Here is a 23,449-nt window from a genome sequence, read left to right on the forward strand (position 1 = left end):
GACTGGTTACCAACTATATGTGGTTTTATATATACAAACAATTGAATTTCTTTCTAATTTATTAATAGGTTTTCCAATAAAATATAGAATGTCTCAGTCAGTGTTGCAATAAAATGTCCTAAAATCACATAATGCAATCTTACTTAATATTTTGCTTTTAAAATTATATATAGGACTGCTGGTGCAATTGCACCTGCCTATACTCCCAGCGACTCCAGAGGCTGAGGCAGAAACATCACAAATTCAAAAACAACCTCAGCAATTCAGTGAGGCCCTCGGGACTTAGCAAGACCCTATCTCAAAATGAAACATTAAAAGAAAAGGGGGTGGGATGCCTGGGGAAGTGGCTTAATGGTAAAGAGCATCTTGGTTAAATCGCCAGAGGAAATAAAATTCAAAGCAAAATAATAATTTTTGTTGAGTACTCCCTGTCGCCTCCTGTGTTATAAGAATTATCGCACAAGACTTAGTAGTAAGCAACATAAAAACCCCTGCCCTCATTGAGTTTTCACTGTTTTGAGGACACAGATAGTAGGTATAAAATGGTGATGGGAATAGTGGCACTGAAGGGCGAGAGAATAGTCTGTGGGATCAGCAGAAAACTAAATAAAGGGAGAAAGCAGGTCATGGGAGAACCTGAAAGAAAAGAGTTACTATTTTTAAGCTCAGAGATGTCCAATAAATAATTCTGCCTTTGGAAATATGCATAATTATTAAATTTTATTAAAAGCAAAAGTTATGTTATATTGGGCTTACTATTCTAGTCTTGTTCTTTCTAAAATCTTTGAAGTTTTCTGGAATATAATGGGAAGATGACTCCCATCTACTTGGGAGGCTGAGACAGGAGTATTGCAAGTTCAAGGTTAGCCTGGGCAAAAGAATGAGACGCTGTCTCAAAATACAAAAGCCTGGAGATGTATCTCAGTGGTAGAGCACCCTGGCTTCAATCCCCGGTACCTGGGTAGGGGGAGAGGTTGGGAATAGAAATAATTTACTCTGAAGAAACCATTACAATACAGAATGATAGATAACTGGGTTGGATGTGCACACTGTGAACTGAATTGCTGTGGCACATGGGTGTGCATTTTGCCCAGACTAGTTGCAGCTGGAAAAGTTTTCCAGAAGAAAGGACACTTGAACTGAATCTTAAAGATACACATATAGTGGAGCAAATCAGATTAGGAATAAGAGATTCGAGAATGATAACCCACCTTCAAATAAAACTACACTTAAAAGACACATAAAGGATACTGCGTTCAGTTTTTGGCAGTTCCCAAGTCTTCACCGTATCGGGCAGTGACTCTCTCTGGTTAGTTCTTGGAAAAAATGTATACCCACTTAAACCAGCAGAAGAATCCTTAAAAATGTGTTATAGATAACCTTATTACAAAAAAAGAGATCTTTTTATTTTTTTCAAAAACATATCTTTATAATCTTACTTAGATGTTTCCTTCTCCTGGTTCTCAATCTCAGGAAATAGCACACCAAACTCCCTGACTTCTTAATGGAGTCCCCAGTTAATCCTTTTTTTATTTTCACAACATTTAAAGCAAATAGCTGATTCTGATTTAGTGGTTTCTTTTTCATTAGCCTCCTCCATTAGACTCTATATTCTAAAATCAGGAATCAGACTGATCTTTTTAATTTACATTTCACCTAAGCAGAAAACAAGGGTGGGAAGTAGGCTGGTTCAGGGCATTGAAGGGATTACCACTCTGAAGAGAGTTCAGAGATTGTTTTTTTTTTTTTCCCCGAAAGAATGACAAGATTAGCTTTCAGGGAACCCCAGAAAGTTCCCTGTCACTACAGAGTAGAGAATGGCCTGGAGCCATATCTCAGGGAGCTGAGCTAAGATGGAAGGCAGGAATCCCAGCAAGAAGTGACAGTGCTCTGGACACAGGTGCCTCAGAGTGAATGAGAAGTGGCAGTTGAATTGGGAATTAAGGGTCAAGAATCAACAAACACTGGTGACTGGCAGGTTATGAGGGAAGCTCCTAGGTTCCTTCCTGGGAATTTAGTGAATGGTGATGTTATCTGCTGAGATTGGAGATGGAAAGAAGAAACTTTTAGGAATAAGCTGAATGTGCTTGGGAAACATCCAGCCTGGGGTGCATTTCTGTCGTGTGCAAGCAAAGAAGTCCTCCAGACTGGGAGTGTGTGCAGCTCAGGGGAGGCCTGGGTAAAGTCACCAACGACGAAAACTCTTGGTAAGAGACTAGTCAGGTGGGGCAACAGAGCAAGATAGGAAGGGACATACAGGTGAAATGAGCCATCAGAGATACAGAGAAGCAGCAGCCAGTGAGGAAAGGAATCTGGAAGTGCAGAAGTAGAGGGCTGTGGATGCCAAAGGGCCTGAGATGTTCCACCAGATGGGACCGAAAATTGGCATTTGAATAGAGTTCCAAAATAAGAAACCATATTGCAAGGTGTGGATTATTAAACCATGTTGCAAGGTGTGGATTATTAAACCATATTGCAAGGTGTGGATTATTACACCATATTGCAAGGTGTGGATTATTTACCTTTACTCTTTAGGAAGTGTGTGGGAATTAAGGCATTGAAAACTCTGAGAAAGCATTACTGAGTGATTGGTTTAGATTTAAGCTCCATCTCCTTTCTCCACCCCAGGAGAGCCCCCCTTTGTGTTTCTAAGACTGAGTTGGTGCTCTCTTCTGCCTCCCACCAGAACTTGTACTTTTCTGGACATGAGAAGATTAAGCTTCCTCAGAGGAAAAGGTAAGAGGTTAATGTCTACATAAAGCAAGGTCAAAGCCCTTCCTCCTAGACAGAGGTGAGCAGTTAGTAGTTACTGAAGAATGGGGATGCGGGTGGAGGAAAGCAGACTGGTGCCTACTGTCAGGAGTCCAGGAGGCTAGATGGGGGACTCACTGCAGGATGCCCACCATAGAGAGAAGAGGCTGCAGGGACCAGCCCCAGACCATGCACAAGAATTATTTTAATGAGAAAATAGAATTTTGCCAAGGGCTGAAGAACACTAGCTTAAACCTTGTTTTTTATCTGAAAACAAATAGTCTTTAAAATGTAATGACTCAAGCTCCCATTTTTGTCTTTTAAGGTATTTGTTTAGAGAAACATCAATGCATTTTAGTCAATTCTTCTAAGAGAATCATGGAAGGAAATTAGCAATTGGCTAGGATCATTTCTAATTTTATAATAATGTCGACTGGTTTGCTGTTATAAATGTAATACGTCTTTAAAGGAACCGGAAAGTGATTTTTTCCCTATTAAAAGAGGATAAGTTAACATATTGTTCCATGGACACTGCAAGAAGGCACAAGTCTCCTGGGTCAGAGACAAAGGACCTTATTATACAGCATGAGTATCAGCAGGTTTGTAAATGTTTCCCTGGCCTCTAAGTCCCACATGGGTGACACTACGGTGCCCAGATTATGGTGCACACATAATGTTAGAAGCAGACATCTTAAAAAGACTCTGTATATTCAGAACCTCCAATTTTTTTGGGGGGGGGGAGGGCGAGTACCAGGGACTGAACTCAGGTGCACTCTATCACTGAGCCACATCCCCAGCCCTATTTTGTATTTTATTCAGAGACAGGGTCTCACTGAGTTGCTTAGTGCCTCTCTTTTGCTGAGGCTGGCTTTGAACTCACCATCCTCCTGCCTCAGCCTCTCTAATTTTGAATAGAGAAAACATCCTCTCTCGCAAACTGTTTTGTGTTTCAGGTATCATTACACTGCTGCATATGTATTCTTAATCTCTCTCTCTCTCTCTCTCTCTCTCTCTCTCTCTCTCTCGTACTAGGGATGGAATTCCGGGTTTCACACTTGTTAGGCAAGTTCTCTACCATTGAGCCGCATCCCCAATTTTGATAATCTTTTAAAAAAGAAAAAAAATTACAAGATTGAACAATTAACTAAACAAGATTAAACCTGAGAAGACCATAACTTATTGTGTTCTCTGCCTCTCACTTGCTCCCTCAAAAAAAAAAGAACAGTCCCTTGTGTGACCCCCCAGTCATGTGCTCTTAGAATCTAAGCTGATGACTGGAGGGACAGACTTATTAGTGGATGACCCTTTTAAGTGGCAGAAATCTTATTAAACAGCAATCAATGAAGGCTGCTCCCTGACCTTTCCTTCCCTGGGGAGTCAGAAGAGGAAGGCCCCAATCCGATGGGTCTCAGCCAACCAACCAACCAGGGAACATGTCCAGGTAAAGACATGCTCACAAGGACTCTCTGTGTTAGGTATCACTGTTCCCAGCCAAAGGAAGAACACCAAGTTTATCAACTTGTTCAAGGTCATTTTCACTCAACTAGATGAGTGATTCAAACTGGTCTTTCCAGTTCCCAGATCTGTCCTTTTTAGGGCAGTGAGGAGAGAAAGTTTTCAAAAGGTGGAAATCACCAGGTAGAACTCCAACCAGTACTGTTCTCCTCCCAACAGAGCGACTCTGTTCCATAGCTTGAGCATCTGCCTGAGATTACATTTGAAGAGAGAGGGGAAAGGAGAGAAAGAGAAAAGAAACACTGCACTACTCAGATACTTTGAGGCTGAATTAAATAAGACCAGCTGTTAATATATTTATTATCAAAATTCTCAGTCTATAGCAGTCATTCTCAAATCTCATGTACTTAAGAGTCAGCTTGGGTGTTTGTTTAGCCTGGAGATTCCTAACCTCGCTCTCAAATATCAAATTGAATAGGTCTGGGGTAAAGCTTAGGAATTTGCAGTTTAAACAGGTGCCCAGGAAAATTGGATGCAGGTGGTAAGAGAATGCATTTTGAAAAACTGAGCAAAGACATTTCGAAAAAGCATGTTCAGCAGGAAGCACCCAGAAGGGGTCTAATCATGTCCATCTATCATAAATGCTATCCTCTTTGGAAATCTGTCCATGAATGATCCAACCAAGCTACTTGGGTTGGACCAGGGGTCTCTTCACTGATTTGAAGCTGGAAAGAGAGTCATTTCTGCCTTAAAAGGGAGAAAGAGAGCCTTGAGATTGGACTTCACACAGGAAGATGTTGCATGGGAGTCTCAGAGGGAAAAGAGAGCGTTCTAAAACCAGTAGAAAGGAAACCCTGAATAAGAAGATGTAAGAAAACCAAAAGAAATGGACAGAGAAGTTATTCTCCTGAATGATACTGAGTGCTATTCTTAGGAACTCAGAGGTATAGAGCACATTTCCCATCTATAAGTCATAGCCTGACAGCCAGCCACAGACTCAGCCCCTTTGCCTGAGACTGATGCCCTCAGAACCCTTCTCTTTGGACTCAACATTACCAACACATTCCTGAAAGGTTTAAGAACAATAATTTGAATTCCAAGAAGCCACAGGGATGGCATTGGTGAGCACAGATCTTTGTTGCAGGGGGAGTTAGATGACACATGGGAGCCAAACTAAGAGCTTTATAGAACACTGACAAAAATTATACCCCAAATCAAATGTTTTACCTGAGAGGGGTGCGTGAGAGGTGAGGGTGATTTCAATGCCTCCCGCAGGCACCATGCACATATCATAGCAATGGATGATTGGCTGGTTTTGCTTTTTCCCCTCTGCTGTTTCTCCCAGGAGCAACAGAGGCTACAAAGACTCCAGGGTTACTAAATTTATACTTGGCTTGCTAAGGTCTGGGTCAGCTCCACATCAGGGTGGGCCTGCAGTGTCTGGTGCTGTCAAGAGCCTACGGAAAGTCAAGGTTAGCTCCAGATCATTTGCTGATTGACCCACGAGAACACATAGGCTCATGAGTGGTTCTAAACCTGGCGGTTCCCCCAGTCTATTGTATGCATGTGGGTTTCTATACCTGCTTCTCACTACCCAGAGATTGCTGGCTTGCTGGGCATCCCCACACAGTCACCCGCCCAGGGACCTCAACTTCACCATATTCTAAATTGAATTGATGTAATCATCTCACCTACACAGACCTGCTTCTGTATTTAGATCTTGGTGGGTGATATGGCCACCCAGTTGTCTAAGCCATAACCCTGGGAACCTCCACTGATTCTACCCTCTCCTTACTCTGCATCATCCCACCAAGACCCTGTGCTGTTCTAACATCCTTAAGCCTAACCTCTCCTCTGGGCCTTTGCCTCTGCCCTAGTTCAGTCTTCCTCATTTCTCCAGAAGATTTGTAATAGCTTCCTTACCAATCTCTTTTCTAGGGTTTCTTAAAGGAGATGATATTGGCATTTGGGGTTTGATCAAACAGTTCTGAAATTATATGATATCTCTCTCTCTGTCTCTCTCTTACTCTCTCTCTTCTTTTTGGCCTCTGTCACCTGTGTACATAATGAAAGCAAAAATAACGAAACGGGGAACAGACTTCAAAGGATCAGCAAGCTCTCTTTATTAAGCAGCAGAAAGGCACATTTTCAGGAGAGAAAATGGCGACTGGTTACAAGAGGGGTCCAATTTTTTTATAGGGTTTAAGTGAGGCTTAATCATCATGGCAAAATGTGTAGTGAGACTTAATCAGATACATTTAATTGTAGCAGAATGTGTGGGTAGGACAGTCAAGGAGAACAGTTGTTCAACTTCAAAGCCCAAGTAGGGGAAAGCATTTGTGCCAGTTCAAAGCCCAAGGTACAAAGCCCATTGTTTTCCCTCTCTCCCATCCCCCAGCCATTGTCTCCCTTTCTGGGGGGGGGGGTTGTTCCCCCTTTTCCCCTGGGGGTTATTGTTGTCCATATCCTTCACAGGAGATGTCAATAGTGCCCTCTAGTTGTGAGAACCAACCTCTCTTCCCATGTGTGATGCTAGGAAGAGGTTAAATTCTGGTCACAGAACTAGGGTCAATATGGAGCCACCGGAACCACTGCAGGTGATCTGAGTCAAATCTGGAGACAGGAACTTGTTCCCTTGATGGGGATCTTACACCCTCCCAGGGTAGGAATGCAGGTCCACCTGGGAACTTTGACACATCAGGCATCCTATCTCTTCTCCAGGCCTGGTCCCCTTCAACCTGGTCTCTTTGGTTTTCTTGTTTTCCTCTTCTCATGCTACACAGTGTCCCTAGGAGACAGATGCCACTTATAAGCTCTAAATGTCAGAAATAGTAATTTCTCCCAAACTTGCATCTCCAAGTTAAGATATCTCTTCTAAGATCAATACCTTTATATATTTAGACATTTAATATTAAAAAGGAAGCTGAAAACAAGATGAGGTAATGAAAATCCAAAAGAATTCCATAGAATAAATGAACAAGCTCTAATTAGAGATATTGATACTGGTTTCATAGGGTCATTTCAAAAATAATGTATTTAGGTCCAAACAATGTTTATAGAGGCTCACAGTAAAATGAAAACTTGGGGAAACGAAAAGACCCAAGTATCTACAGCTAACTGATTTTTGATAAAGGTACTAAGAACACATAGTGGAGAAAGGACAATCTTTCCAATAAATGGTCCTGGGAAAATTGGAGATCTATTAACAGAAGAGTAAAATTCAATCCCTATTTCTCACCAGTTACAAAATCAACTCCAAATGAATTTTGTTAGTCAGTTTTTCATTGCTGTGACCAAAGTCCCTGAAAAGAACAACTTAGAGGAGAAGTTTATTTGGGGGCTCATGGTTTTAGAGGTCTCAGCTGATTCCATTGCTCTGGGTCCGTGGTGAGGCAAAACACCATGGCCAAAGGGAAAGGCAGAGGAATTCACCTCTTGGTGGCCAGAAAGCAAAAAGAGCAAGTGGAAAGGGCTGAAGATAAGATGAAGAACTGGAGATCATTCCATTAAGGGAAATAAGCTAGGCACAGAAAGATGAGTAGCACACAGTCCTGCTCATGTATGAAATCTAAAAGAGAGGATCTCAGAGAAATTGAAGTAAAATGATAGTTAATAGAGGCCAGGGATGGATGAGATGGGGAGGAAGGATTGGGGAAAGGTGGACCAATAGGTACTAAGTTATACTTCGGCAGGACTAGGAAATTCTGGTGTCACTCTACTATCGCACAGTAGAGGGACTGTAATGATAATAATAATGTAGCTCATTTCAAAGAGCTTCAAGTAAGGACCTGCAATGTTTTCACCATAAAGAAAAGAAAAAATTTTCAGCAAATAGATGCGTTTAACACAATTTAAACATTACACAATTGTATTGAAACATTGCATGGACCCCATGAATATGTACAATCTTTATGTTTTGTTTTTTGGTACCAGGGATAGAACTGAGGGACACTCAACCACCGACCCACATCCCCAGACCTATTTGGTATTTTATTTAGAGATAGGGTCTTACTGAGTTGCTTAGCACCTTGCTTTTGCTGAGGCTGGCTTTGAACTCGCCATCCTTCTGCCTTAGTCTCCGGGGACACTGGGATTACAGGTGTGCACCACCATGCCTGGCCTGTATGTTTTTATGAATTACTTTAGAAACAAATTTAAATTTTTAAAAATGTCAAACATAAAGAAATTAGTGATTATTCAAATTTTTAAAAATATACTTTTCAACAAATATTTCTATACATGTGGAAAAAGGTTGAGATATATTCTTTTGGCCATATATAGAAATAGATTTCTAATGGTTAAAACTTAATGTAAGAATTATAGACTTAGAAGAAAATATAAATTGTATGTAAAGTCTGTCTTGCATGGTGATGCAAGCCTGTAGTCCTTGAGACTTGGGAGGCTGGGCCAGGAAGATTGCAAGTTCAAGGCCAGCTTCAGCAATTAAGTGAGACCCTGTCTCAAAATAAATAAGTAAAAATGGCTGTAGAATATAACTCAATTGTAGAGTGCCCCTGAGTTTGATTCCTAGTACCAGAAAAAGGAAAAATAGTGATAAAACCATGAAGAAAACATCAATGAACTTAGTTATATTGATATTAATAACTTCTGAATAACACAAAATAACACAAATAAAATTAAAGACTAGATTAGTCCAACTAAAGATCAATACCCAGTGTATACAAAGAACTCCACATGGAAAAAAAAAACATGGATAATTCAACATTGAACTTTTTAAAGCATATCAATAATCATTCGTGCAAGAAAATAATAAGACTTTGAAACATAAAACAATTTCATCATCTGAGTCACAACACCAAAAAAAATCAATCAAGGGAATTAAAACTAGATGAAGGGAATTAAAATTAGAATAATGATAAGACAGTATTTCTTCTTTCTATATTGAAACAGAGAAGGGGAGAGTATAGGAGTAGGGACAAAGTATTTAGTCCACACTCTGTTGACAGGATATAAAATTTGCTAAATATGATAGTAGCTTAGAACTACTATACTCTTTGATATATTAATTCCACACCTTATCTACCCCCAAGGAAAACTCACACATTAAAGACATGGAGACTGTTCACTGCAAACATTGCTTACTATAGCAAAGAACTGAAAGGAACATGATGGTTAAATATACTGTGATAGGTCAACAGCTAAATATGCTATGGTTTATTCACTTCTTACGATACTACACAAGGGAAAAAAAGATACTGCACAACAGAAAAAAATATATATATGTGCAAATGTGGACATTCAGAGAGAAGAGAACAGGTTTAAAAATCAACTGTTATCATATATTGTTATATAAAAAATATGGAGAAAAGAAAAACTGCTTTGCTTGAGAAAGGAAGTTTTTGGTAAAGGGTGGGTAGCCACAAGGGAGTTAAAATGTCAATGTACCTTTTTGAGAATTTCGATATGAAATAAGCCCTTAGTATTGACATTAGAAAATTTCAGTAAAGGAAGTCACTAGAGACTTATCTTTGCTGAAAAGTATAGGGAGCAAACTATAAGAAGACGAAGAAAATCATTTCAGAAAGAAGAGCTCAGCTTTTTCCTTACTCTCCTTCCTAATTCTTCCCATAGGAGAAAAGGAGCCATCAGCAGTAGCAAACAGCAGCCAGCAGGTGGCACCACCCACAAGCTTCCCGCTCTGGTGGGCGTTCCGTGGCTCTTTGAGATTTCCCCTGTCGAGGAAAGCTCTCTAGTAACCCACTACAGATGTGACCTCCCAAAGGATGGTCTTGAGCGCCTGCCACTGCTTCCGTGGGGACTAAAAAGTTTATTTCTCTTTTGTTGGGGGGAGAGATCTCTCCCACTCCCACTCCCACTGACATTAATATATATACGTAGATATGTATATATAATATTTGAACATATTTATTTATATTTATATATAAATATAGGTTGTAATTACATTCCACAGACTTAACAAAACATTGTGGACTTCAGTATTATTTCTGAAGAAAAGTCACAAATGTCCTGTAGCATAGTAGTCCCTCCCCCAACTAGCATCTGAAGACATTATCACCCAGCTGATAACTCCCCAGGGCTGTCAGAGAGCTACTCCTTATTCTGCAGCTCTCACCGCACTCCACTCAGGGTCCCAGGTGGTAGAGGGCTTCTCGCTGGGGCGCAGGTATCAGGAAGTGGGTGTTGTTCCGTTGGAGTAAGCCAGGTATTCCTTGTTCACAAGCAGATTGGAGGTTATTTCTAATTCTCTTGTTGTGTTTTTCATTTATGTGCAGATGGTGAATTGATGAGTTTGGGATCCGTGGAGTGATCTGGTCTACAGATACCTGTCCCCCTTTCTGAGGAAATACACACAAACCACAGCTATTTTTTAATTGATCTATAATTTTGCAATAAACCCAACTATTATGAATACTATTTTGAGGCACTAATCGATGTTTTTCCTTCTTGTGTATTTCCCTTTCTTTTTTCCCCTAACACACATGCGTGCGCGCGCGCACACACACACACGCACACACACTTGTGTAAGCCCCATCTGCTGGTCTCTGGTTAAAGCCAGCGCTCACCAAGGAGACAGTGTTAGATACCCTGAAGGTAAACATTACAATCAAGGCAGTGCTTTTGTGATTAAAATCATGATTCCAAGTTCCCTGGGGTGGGGAGAGTCTGGGAGGAAGTCAGGTACTGAGGTCTGAAGGGGTAGGAAGATCTAGGAAGGGAATAGCCACAACCTCTGTAACCAAGTCCCAGAGCATCTGTGAGTCTTGAGGACAAGAGTGATTCCCCATGCTCTCTGAGAAGAGTTCTTGGGAGACTGAGGGAGAGAAAAGAGTGATGGGATTCCAGAGAGATTTGGGGACTGGGGACAGGAGTCCAGGGACCAGCAGCAATATCTCAGCAGGAGGATCAATTCCTTCTGGACCCAGGCAGAGAGGAGGTGGAGAGCTGCTTCCCTACCTGAGAGGAGTAAGGTGGCCTCTGCTCAGTGGGGAGGGAGGGAACCTGAACACACTTGGGTGAGATTTCTACTGTTCCCCTGGAAAGGTGACAAAGATGGTGGCATTGGGCCTCCAAATAGATATTGAATTAAATCTAATTGAAGCTGTGTCCCCTTTACATGAATTTTAGACTAAGATTCCTCCCTGAAACAAAGACAGGTCTTGTTTCCTTATCAACACTGCTCATTAATAAAACCTCTCGGAACATCTTTGCTTGTTCCATCATGAGTCAGACATACAGCTCCCTTGTTTCCTGAATGAGGCCTGGGGAAAAAAATACAGATATGAAAATAGACAAAACACTCAGTGTAAACTATAAGCATCAGGAGTCACTGGTCCACTGGAGGTTGACTGAGCACAGAGAATGAATATTCATTTCCTCCATGGAAGATCACACAACTCTCAGACTTTCTGCTTTGGTATCTTTCAGAAATCTCCAGGGTTTCCACTCAGGTCTTCTTATCTTCCCAGGAAACACATTCCATTTGGCCTGGGTCTTATTCTTATCTGAACCTCTTTGCTGATGGTATCTTTCCTATTCCTTCTCAAACATCTAGTTAGCTTTAGATACAGACCTAGGACTGCCAGCCATATCACCCCAGGGCACATCCTCTGGGCACTAGAATTCAGCATCTCCAAACCCTTATTTTTTTAGTTTACTTTTTCCTGTTGAAGAATAAAATAAAAAGCACCAGAGCATTGAAAAATACAAAGTTTACTATATAGCCTGATAAGGAGTTTTAACCAGAGAAGAAATTCACTAGACCCTTCCAGAGCAAAAGTGCTGAGAAAGAGGGAGGTCACACTGGTATGCTGATTAAGGATGCCGTGAGTCCAGATGCCTCTACTCTGAGCAAAGATCTTCTAAAAGGTCAGCCAGGTCTTCTTCCCAGGGCCACTCAAATTCATGGTCCTTTATTGAGTTGGGATGAAATAACTTGGGGTTCTCATCTCCTGGGCAAGTGTGAATGGACAATTCGTTGTTGTTGTTGTTTTAACCACCAAAATCAATGATGTTTTGCTTCTAAACATTGCTTGTTTCGTTTCAGTAGACTAGATTCCCAGAGTGAGATTTCTTGGCCAACAGGTATGTGGATTTGTGATTTATTAGAAATCATCAGACCACCTTTCAGTGTTATAGAGTTGCACTCAACATCAATGATTGTAAGCATTTCTATTTCCTTTCTCTTGGCTGGCTTTGCACGTTAGCTCTTTTTATTTTATTTTTTTCTTAAAGTTTTAAAAATTGGAGGCAATCTTGTTTGTGAAAAGTGGTATTTAATTTTTTTTTATTAACTTACATTTTCCTATTGGTGAGATTTGAGTTTCTTTCTGTAGGCTTATTAGTTACTTGCATTTCTTTTATCAATTGTCTGTTCATACACATTTTTCCATTTGTCTGTTTTTAAATAAAATTTTAGGCATTCTTGGTACTTAAATACACTAACTCATTTGACGTGTTAAATACACTAATCCATTTTGTCCACTCTATTGATTTTTAAATTTTTTTCTTTGGGGTAAATTTTATCATATGCATTAAAAGTAATAATCAAATATATCAATATGTTATTTTATGGCTTCTGAACTTTGTGTCTGTGTGGGAAGGATTCCTCATTCCCAGAGTTTTACAAATGTTCTCTGAGTATCTAATTAAAACACATCCATAATATGTGATTACCATCATTTCTTGGGTGTTCTTTTCTATCTTGTTAGGGCATCTGTACTGGGTTAGATGTCTGCAATGTCCCCGCCAAACTTGCCTGTTTTGCAGATACCCAGTACAGCAACATGCAGAGGTGGGGTTTAGTGGTTGTATTGTGAGGGCTTTGACCCATCATTGGATTAACCTATTGATAGCTTAGTGGATTATGGGGAGGTGGTAGAAACTGTAGGCAGGTGGGTTTGGAGGAATCAGTCACTGTGGGAATGCCCTTGGGGACTATATCTTGTCCCTGACTCCTCCCTTACTCTCTTTCTCCTTCCTCAATGCCATTCTTCATCCACACCCTTCCACCATGATGTTCTGCCATACCTCAGGCCCAAAGCAATGGAGCCAGCCCACTGTTGGCTAAAACTTCCGAAATCATAAGCCAAGAAAAAGATTTCCTCATAAAAGTTGTTCTTTTCAGGTATTTTGGTCACAGTGATGAGAATCTAACTAATAGAGCATCCAAAGATATAAGTTAATTTTCCTTCTGCAGTCTGGAAGCCTCTCTGATTCTTGGGAACTCAGTAGATTACTATGACCTCCTATAACTATGACCTCCTGGAGTTCAGTACATTGGTGATGTTTTGCCAAATAGGAACTTATGCTATTATGCCCAGACTTGGGTGAAGGGGAATATTAGTGGGAAGTCAGAACAGAGGGGCAGGGATCTGTGGATGTGGCCAGATATTGCATGGAATTCAACATCCTATAGTAAAATTGGAGTAGACTATAATAAATGCTGAGGGTATACTTCTGGAAGGGTCTCAGGTATCCTCTGCATTTAGGATCAGAGTGTCTGGTGCCTCTTTCTCTCTGAATGATAGACTCATGGAAGGTAGAGAGGACTGGAAAATTCTACCTTCAGATCTTGGAGGCAACAGCTTCTTTTCCTTGTTAGTGCCATAGTGTGAGTATTTAGACTTTCCCTACAATTATGAGCATATGTGGCAACAGAGACTACCTTACTCTTTTCTGTTCCATCCTGGATACCAGACATACAGATACACGGTGCTACGAGTATCCTTAGACATCACTGGATAAAGTCTTTGATGGACACTGGGCCAGTAGACGGCTTATAAATCAAACTAAGGATGAGCAGGCCACACTTCATGTCACTGTAGCTGGTCACATGTAAGCCTGGGCACAACTGAAGAGCAGATCCTGTTTGGGGGATGTACGAGTCACCCATATCAGGCTAAGCATACAGGAGGCACCCACAGTGGTAGGTCTCTTTTTCCTTGATCCTCTTTCCCTTTCTAACCAGGAAAACCACTACCATCTCTGTCATCTAAAAGATTCAAAAACCTTCCATATTCTGTGGAGTAATAAAATTCTGCTATGGAATGGCTGTTTGGGGGTCTCATTCCGCATTTGAACAACAATTTCTTCTTTTTTTACTTCCTCCTCCTCCTCCTCCTCCTTCACCACTACCACCATCACCTCCTTTTCTATTCCTCTACTTCCTCCTCCTCCTCCTTCTTCTTTTTTTCCAGTACAAATGAATGTTTGGGATATACAGAGGCCTAGAATAAGAAAGGAAGGAAACTCTAAAATTACCTGCATAATAAAGAGGTAATTTTCATTAAACAACACATGTCCACAGAGTACCAGGACTCAAAGATAAAGATAACAAAGAGCTGGGGATGTAGCTCAGTGGTAGAGTGCATTCCTAGCAGGTACTAGGTCCTACTACAAAGAGAGAGAGAGAGAGAGAGAGAGAGAGAGAGAGAGAGAGAGAGAGAGAGAGAGAGGAAGAAGCACCACACACACACATGGGGGCGGGGAGAATGAAGAATCTTAAGGAATGTTGGGGAGGGCATTGGATTATATACTGTAACACATAGGAGCAAAGCCTTCTATATATGAATGTGAAGAGGCAGAAATTCATTTGTTCCCTCTTTTTTGGATTTAGAGGAATAAGAAGAGGCAAGTACAAGAGAAGCTCAGGTAAGCTGGCAGGGTGGGGGGCAGCTGAGAGGAGTGTGCAGCTGGCAGCCCTGGTCTGACCCTTCTAGGCCATAAACTCATGAATGGAGGGTCCTTGAAGCTGGAAATAGTAGACCAGACAAAGAGATTCAAGATGGAAGACACACTTCAATACCATGTGGCTTTAGTGGATCTCTTTGATTAATTCTTAAGATTCAAACATGGCAGACAGCATAGAAGTTTAAAAAAAAAACACCCTGAAAAGTGGTAAAAAACAAATAGGATACAAGAATGAAAATTTACACAGAGGCAGAGTTAGGTCCACCTAAACCCTGAGACAATTCTCTGTGGACTCATAACCAACAATTCCTGGACACCTCCTGGGTATGAAACATTATGCTAGGAACTGGAAATTAAAATATTGTTGCACAAGATCTAGCCCTTACCCTGTGGAGTTTATGTTATAGTCATGCCATCCTGACATGGAGTGACTTGGGCCTTCTTCTTCTTCTCTACTAGGGACTCCCTGGCCGTTTTTCAAGACTCATTTCAAATCCAACTTACTCAACAACTCAAAAAAAAATTAGCGCTCTCTCTCTCTCTCTCTCTCTCTCTCTCTCTCTCTCTCTCTCTGTCTCTCTCTCTCTCTTTGAGAGCAATTTAAAGAAACTAATTTTTAATGCTTTATTGCTGTCATGAGTTTCTGTCTTCCTCAGGAGGCTACCGAAGAGAAACATTTCATGTTGTTGACATTTGAATCTGTTAGCTTTGTGATGTTCATTAACATGTGCATATCAACCAACCCAGGAGTGGGCTGTGAAATCAGTAGAGCTTGGCCAATATACTTTTTAAACGAAGTAGAAAAGAACAGAAACCACCAAAGTGATCCTCACATTATATAAAAATGAGTAATGTATGAAATTTGTTTCTGTTACCTATATGGGTGTCCTAAGTCACAGTGTAAGAGATTCTTCTAAGAATCATTTTTAAAAATCAGGAAAACACTTGAGGCTCAGTTATTTGGGGGTAAAGAACCAGAGGTTCTGAGGCTTTCAGACTATACCAGACACTGGGAGTACTGGGGTATACAAGTTTTTAGTTAAATGCACAAATGAAATAACAATCATTTTCTACAGGTTAAGGCAGGGATAAGAAAAAAAATTTCTATAGAAATAGTGGATATTTTAGGTTTTGTGGACTCTGTCACAGCCATCCAACTCTGCCAGTGTAGTCCCAAGGTAGCCACAGAGCACATGTAAAGGAAGAAGTATGACTGAGTTCAAATGAAATTTGACTTTCATATAATTTTCAAGTGTCATGAAACATTATTCTCTTTGAGTTTTTCAACCAATTAAGAATGTAAAAGCCATTCTTAGCTCATTATGTTTTGCTTAGGCAGGGTATGTCCCTCTACGTTGTCCAGCTAGCCTTGAACTCCTGGACTCAATCAGACTCCTGCCTCATCCTCCCGAGTATGTGGGACTGCAGGCATGTGCCACCATGCCTGGCTCATGGTGTTTTGTTTTGTTTTGTTGGTATCAGGGATTGAACCCAGGGGCACTTAACCACCAAACCATACCCCCAATCCTTTTTATTTTTTTATTTTGAAACAGGATCTTGCTAAGTTCCTTAGGGCCTCACTAAGTTGCTTGCTGGTTTTCTGTTTGCAACTAAAAGGCTCAGGAGTCACTCCAGTTAAACTGGGCTAGCTGGGTTGCGTGAAATAACCACACAAGAGACACAAATACATTTTTCTTTGGGGTGGCTGTGACAGCTCCTCTGACCTTAAGTGTCCGCAGAAAGAGAAAGAGAGTACAGGAGCTGAGCCCTTTTATTGAGGAAAAACTATTCAAATGAGGCAAGGGGTCAGGTTTCAGGGGGCTGAGTCTATCTTCATGATGTCCACTGTCAGCAGGTTGACTGACACCTGGGCAGGCCACACCCAAGGACAGAGTAAGAGGAGGGGACACACATAAGACACTTCCGTGGAACATTCTATCCTAAACAGGGCAAGGGGTTATATTACAAAGGAACAGGTGAGTGTAGCTCCACCCATGGGGCTGTAGGAAGACAGGCTCAGGCACAAAGAGACAGTCACTGGAACCCTAGAAGAGTGGGGCAGTCTAGCAGCATGGGTGCCTGACGCCACATCACCCAGCAGGGGAGTTAACTCAGTCAAGGGCAAGGTTAGTCTCTCACATTGCTGAGGCTGGCTTTGAACTTGTGATCCTCTTGCCTCAGCCTCCCAAGTCGCTGGAGTTACAGATGTGCACCGTGTCCAGCTTCACAGTGTTTTAAATACTGGGTATGAAATAGAAGATTTGAGGTTTGACAAATCCAACAGATGAAGCCCATAGCCATCATAAGTGTAGTTCCCAAGAGGAAGGGGCCTGCCACATCTTGGTGGGGAGGGTTGGACCTTGGAGTTGGAGAGGAGCTAAAGGGAAAGGGGGAGATGGGGGCTGGAGTCTTTTTTTGTCCTCTCTGTGGGAAGGAATAGGTCAGGCAGGGCAAACAGGTTTATTATTAACTAATAGGAATAGTTTCAGTGAGCTCTGAAACCATGGTATGGGGCTGACCCTGGTTTCCTGCTCTCTCGCCCTGCAGTGTTTAAGGCAGGTGGATGGAGGTCTGAAGGGTGAGAATTCAATAAAGGAGACAGTTGAGATGGTGGGCTCTGCATTTGGTTTGGTTAGTTTGTATTTGCAAAGCATGCTCCCAGGGGACATATGCGCTGTCTCTAGGATTTGGCTAATCCTTGGAGGGGCAATTCCCCCAGGGTCAGCAAGGAGCCAGATATTACAACATCAGAACAAAGAAAAGAAAACACGTGGCTAATACACATGGATTGTCCAAAACCAAGTGGTGAACCTTATAGGCTGTAGATTTATCAACACATGGGCTCAGGGAACGAAGGTAATGTCAAGTACCTAACATCTAATTGTTGTAAAAAGTAAGAGTAAATCAAGAGTATCTCATGAAGCTTCTGGATTCTTGCCAATAAACATGAAGAGAGAAACTAATTCATGATAATAAGAAACAACCTGTATCTACTTAAACTTAAAGGAAACCCTTTCCTCTTTTGGCCAATGTGTTCTTTTCATTCTGCTCTGACTATCGCCAGAACCTAACTATCCCCTGCCTGCTCTTTCCTTTTATTTCACAGAAAAAGGTAACAATCAGAAGGAACATGCATTCTCAGAGTCATTAGTGTCAACACGATTACATCTTCCCAAGGCCTCTAGTAAAATATCAGTGTGATTTCTGTGTTCTCATCATTTTACCCAGGCCTAATTAAAGTTTTTGGAGCTCCTAATCTAATTATGCCATTGTGGATTCCTGGAGGGCAGGGATGGTGTTTTCTTTCTCATGTTACTTCCTTGCTCAAATCTTTTCACTGGCTGCTTTTTGCAGTGAGAAGGAAATCCCAAGTTCTGCCTGGGGCCCTCTGTCTTTTCTTCTCTTCCCCAGGTGCCTGCCCCCAGCTGTTGATTCAGACACATCTCTTGACAAGTCCCCCCACCACACACACATCACTCCCTTTTCAGTAGCCACGTTGTTGGTCTCTTGATTGACAACGAGGTTCCTTCTGTCTGCCAGAACTTCTACCCTTTCCCATTCCTCATTCTTGAGGTCTTACCCTTCTGTGAACTGGTTCCCCTGCAGGTCTTTTACACAGCTACTTATGGCTTCTCCTTCACAGCTGTGTCTGCACCATGTCATCACCTTGTAATGTCAGTCTCTTCCGTTAGATCCTGGCCCCTCCAGGGCTTGAGGGTATGGGACAGAGTAGCGACTCAATAAGCATTCACTGAATGGATGAATGAATGAATGAATGAGCACAAGCCAGTGCACAGCACCTTGAGGCAGAGTGGGGAGTCTGGAGCACAGCGGGAGGAGTGACCACTGCGCTGTGTGCATGGGTCCTTCAATATTCCTAAGTGACTTGGTAAATCTTCATCCACGAGGTCATTTTCAAGCAGCAGCAGCCGCCCAGGGGGAAAACGAATTCTCAGCCTGTCCAGGGAGGGAGAAAACCAGAGCGAGAGAGCATTAGGGCCTTTGAGGCTTGATCATAGGTGTGCATGAGGGTGTGGGATGGTACCCCTCAGTGATGCTCCTGGGGGATGGGGAGAGACAGAGAGTGAAGTGCACAATCCTTGTTTAGTGTAGTTTGGCTAAAATTTGAGTAGACACTTTAGACATTTCCCCCACTAACCTTACCACGCTTACTTCACTATCACCATGACATCATCTGGAGACTTGACTGACAATGCATAATAGCTCCGTATTCTCCTGGTGCATATAATGAGCAAATGAGGACTATTTTCGATGGTTGGTGGATCTAGGGTTCCCTCTTTTTTCTTTTTTTTTTTAAATATTTTTTTTAGTTGTAGGTAGACACAATTCCTTTATTTTATTTATATGTGGTGCTGAGGATTGTACCCAGTGCCTCATGTGTGCTAGGTGAGCGCTCTACTACTGAGCCCCAGCCCCAGCCCCTCCCTCTTTTTTCTATTTTATTTTTAATATGTTCTATAATCTGTGTATGCTTAGATCATAAAGGAAACCTCATGTTCAGGAAATGAACACACTATCCCAACTGTGCCAGACCCAAATGTTCTCTCCACCAGCCTCTCTTTGCATAGCTGTAGTGCAGTGTTGAGCATGTGGGATCCAGAGCCGTGGTGCTAGGGTTTATAGGCTGTGTTTTGTGACTGAGCACCCGACTTAACCTCTCTTGGCCTCAGTTTCTTCGTTGGGAAAATGAAGTAGAAGTAGCATCTATCTTCCATAAATATTACCAAATTAATGATCAAATGCAGGTACCATATTTGGAAAGGTGTCTGCATCATACTAAGGTCAAAGTGAATGTGAACTATCAATATATTTGTATCTGAAATTAGTATTTAAAAAGACAAAACGGCCGGGCACAGTGGTGCATGTCTATAATCCTAGTGGTTTGGGAGGCTGAGGCAGGAGAATCCCAAGTTCAAGGCTAGCCTCAACAAGGCCCTGAGCAACTTAGTGAGACCCTGTCTCAATAAATAAATAAATAAATAAATAAATAAATAAAGGGCTGGGAGTGTGGCTCAGTGGTAGAATACCCCGGGGCTCAATCCCCAGTACCAAAAAAAAAAAAAAAAAAAAAAAATTGACAAAATGTAATTTAATTCATGTGAAATAGTTTAAAACTACTTACAGTGTTGTGTTGGTCTGTAATACAGCTCAGAAAGCTTTTCATTGGAAATAATCAAAATAAAACAGTTTTGTTACTCAAAACAGTACTCAGTAGTGATCTGGAGAAGCCAATGCTTCAAACCAGGTGAGGGCTCAGAAAAGCAGGTACTCACTCAGCTGATGAGGCTGTCTGCTGGTGGGTCCTCTGAGGAGGGCTGGTGGCTTGAGAGCCGCCATTTTCTCATTTAACACAATGAAACAAGAATATGCCCACATTTCCTCTTCCCTGGTTGTACAAAGACGTTTTTTCCTGAAGTGAACTTTCTGTCTTACTAGCAAATTGCCCACAATTTGGGCTGAAAGAAGGAAGCTGTGTTGTGGACTCCTTACTACCCCTGGAGGAATGGGCACACTTATCCCCAACTTAACGTCGTGGAGGACAATGACATGTCCAAGGTCACACATCAATGTGTTGGGTCATTTAGTTGTTGTGTGCCAATTATACCTAAGACCAAGGAGCTAATCCTCCTCAAAAGGATTAGTGTGGGGGTGCAGCTCAGTGGGAAAGTGTGTACTTAGCATGCACAAGGCCCTGGGTTCAATCGCACACGCACACACACACACACAAAAAAAAAAAAAAAAAAAAAAGAAAGAAAGAAAAAAAGAGAAGAAAAAGGCTTAGCCTGATATGAGTAAGCCATTTAAAAATCCTGTACTGGGGCAGGTGTTGTAGCTCAGTGGTAGAGCACTTGCCTAGCATGTGTGAGGTACTGGGTTCGAATCTCAGCACTACATATAAATAAATAAAGGTTCATTGACAACTAAAAAAAAATATACTGTACTGTAGTGGTTGCTGGAGTATAAGGAGCCAGAGTGGGCTGGGAGAACAGTCAGGAATGTCGTTTTATACAGGTCTGGGTAGGCAGGGTCCCTAAAAGAGGAGTAATTGAACTCAGTCTTGAAATAGGAGTAGCCCTTCTTCAGATGACAAGAGGCAGCCCTGGAAAATCCTCCTGACCCAAGTGATCCCAAAGGTAAGGGAAACTCACAATTAACTAACCAAAGTATGTATATTTGATCTTCTGCATTTTGATTAAGTTTAAAATTTAAAAATTACTACTCTCTCATAATTTTAATGTAATTATTTAAAAATTTGGAAATTACCCAATGGAGAAAAATAACAGACATTTTCAGTTTATGTATTTCCAGAAACCTTTTTGTCTGCCTTCAAACACGAGTGCACATCAGCCTAAAACAAGATGTCATCGATGTTCTGCCACATCAGTGAACATGCACCTTCAACATCAGTTATAATGCTTGCCAAGTGTTAAATCATGTGGTTGCTCTGCACTTCATTTGACCAAGGCCCCGTGGGTGGACATTTAGGCTGTTGACTGAGCGACTCTGAAGCTATGCCAAGCTGAGCTGGAGAATGTGGCCGAGGTAGAGGCAGCTGGGGACGAATCAGGTAATAATTACTCAGTGATCCGTGCCTGCCTTTCTTGTAAGTTATTTGCTTTAGATTTAGCTGCAATTTTGAGAGCTAAATCCGCGTATTTTGCAAGAAAAACAAATAAGCCAAAGTACCTTCTGCAAAGGAGAAATGGGTTCATGCGGGTGAGATCTCAGAAGCAGCTGGAGTGTCCCCTAGGAGCAGGTGGAGAGCGGGGAACATGAGACTTTCCAACCTCCTGAGGATGAGTTCATCATGGGCGTAGATTCTGAAATGTAATACAACCTTGAAAAAAAATTAGAATATTTGCTTTGGAAACGAAATTTATATCCACAAAATCGTAGAGTGCTTATACAGTAAACCTTACAAAGCTCTCTGAGTTCCAACATAAACATGAGTACTTTAAAGAGTCCCAGCAGTGTGACCTTGAAATCAACATACCTTGGAAGCTTCTCGCTAGCTTCCTCTTCTCTCCATCCTCTCCGTTTTTCGAGTGTCTGTCTTGTGCCAGATGCTTTGCAGGCACTGAGGATGTTTAATGGATGGATACAGATGTCATCTGTGAGGACCTTATTCACAGTCATTGGGGCAATAAGCTATAGAAACAAATTCGCTAAGGCTCATGTATCCGCAATGCACATAGATCTTGAATGAGTGTAACTTTGGGGAAATCGGAGCTAAGTTTGCAGAGCAGCTGATGTTTGCAAGAAAAAAATTTTTTTCCCCCAGAAAATGAGGGGGAAAGGCTTGTACAAAGGCGCAGAGTGGGAGATCATGACCTCTGGACGTGCATAGAAAGGTACAAGTCACCTGGAGTCTCAGGGCACACTGAAGATGGGGCTGAGGCTGTAAAGAGGGGGGCCTCGTACTACCTGGAGGGAGACTTGGATTGTCTCCCATACACACAATGAGGAACCACCAAAGGATTCTTTGTAGAGAAATTGCTCATGATCTTTCCCGGCTCCTTGCTTTCAAGAATACTCTAAACTTAAGTGGTCTCCCCAGTTCCACCTTTCTTTCAATCTACTTAACTCTGATTCATTTTTCTGTTGTGAGGCAGGTCGCTCAGAAAACACACCAAGTCCCAGTTTTGTCCAAAGTGGAGAGTCTTTATTTAGCCTGCCAGCCAGCGACTTGCTCCCCGCAGGACCCATAACTTTCTCTGCAAGGAACAGCCCCGAGCCTGAGCCTTTTAGGATATTTAAAGGCAATAACCACAAAAACCACATCCGGGTTGACATAGCTGCAAGCAAGCAGGTACAGAAGCTGAATTGGGCAGTTAGCGAGACAATACAAAGGGTACATCGGTATTTCCCACGGGACTTTTCAGATGGCATAGTAGCAAGCAAGCAGAAGGGAAGTGGGTCAAAATGACCCTAGTTCAGTACAATTTAGAGATTGGTTATTGAACGTCTAGACAATCAATCTCTGACAAGGTACATTGCCTAAGAAAAATGAAAATCAAAGTGGACAATTTGACATTGTGTAAGAATTGCTATTTTGTGTTGCCAAGTATGTTGTGCTAGGTAATGGGTACAGACTTGGGGTTTTCCCAAGGAAGAAGCATTTATTACATGATATGGGGTTTCAGGGTAAAATGGAGTCTGTTTGGTCATTGCCCATATAGCCTGGCCCATAACACTTCAAGCTTCAGCTTGAATGTCACATCTTTCCTATTTACCTGTCTCCTGGCAGCCAGAATTGGATGCGCTTCCCAGTACTCTGCTCTTCCCAGACTGCACAGATCTCTTAATCCCTGACCATACTGCACTGTAACAATTTGTGTAGCTTAGCTGCCTTATGGGCTGTATCTTCCCGTTTAATTTTTCCACCTCAGTTCCTAGCACAGAGTCTGTGCTGGAGAGATGCATGCTTTCTTTCAAATCCCTGCAGCTTCTCTGCTTTGTACCACGGAGGCCAATCATTGCAGATTACATTTCTTGGGATAACTTGCCAATTGACGTTCTGCTAGCTTTGGTCAATGAGAGGCACTGGTGG

The 23,449-nt window shown here is 41.8% G+C and overlaps 1 long non-coding RNA gene and 1 other non-coding gene across 2 annotated transcripts; both read right to left on the minus strand.

The window, feature by feature from the left end:
• Window positions 1-6,331: 6,331 nt before the first annotated feature.
• Window positions 6,332-21,732, minus strand: LOC144369332 (uncharacterized). Its single transcript, XR_013428854.1, has 3 exons — window positions 21,586-21,732; window positions 18,458-18,834; window positions 6,332-6,994 (listed from the first exon to the last, which is right to left on the minus strand). It is a non-coding gene; the product is annotated as an uncharacterized LOC144369332 (long non-coding RNA).
• LOC144369638 (small nucleolar RNA U3) lies at window positions 9,745-9,958 on the minus strand. The gene has a single exon (XR_013429425.1). It is a non-coding gene; the product is annotated as a small nucleolar RNA U3 (small nucleolar RNA).
• Window positions 21,733-23,449: the final 1,717 nt, after the last annotated feature.

The sequence above is a fragment of the Ictidomys tridecemlineatus genome, chromosome 12 (genome assembly GCF_052094955.1).
Source record: "Ictidomys tridecemlineatus isolate mIctTri1 chromosome 12, mIctTri1.hap1, whole genome shotgun sequence".
Taxonomy (NCBI): Eukaryota; Metazoa; Chordata; class Mammalia; order Rodentia; family Sciuridae; genus Ictidomys; species Ictidomys tridecemlineatus.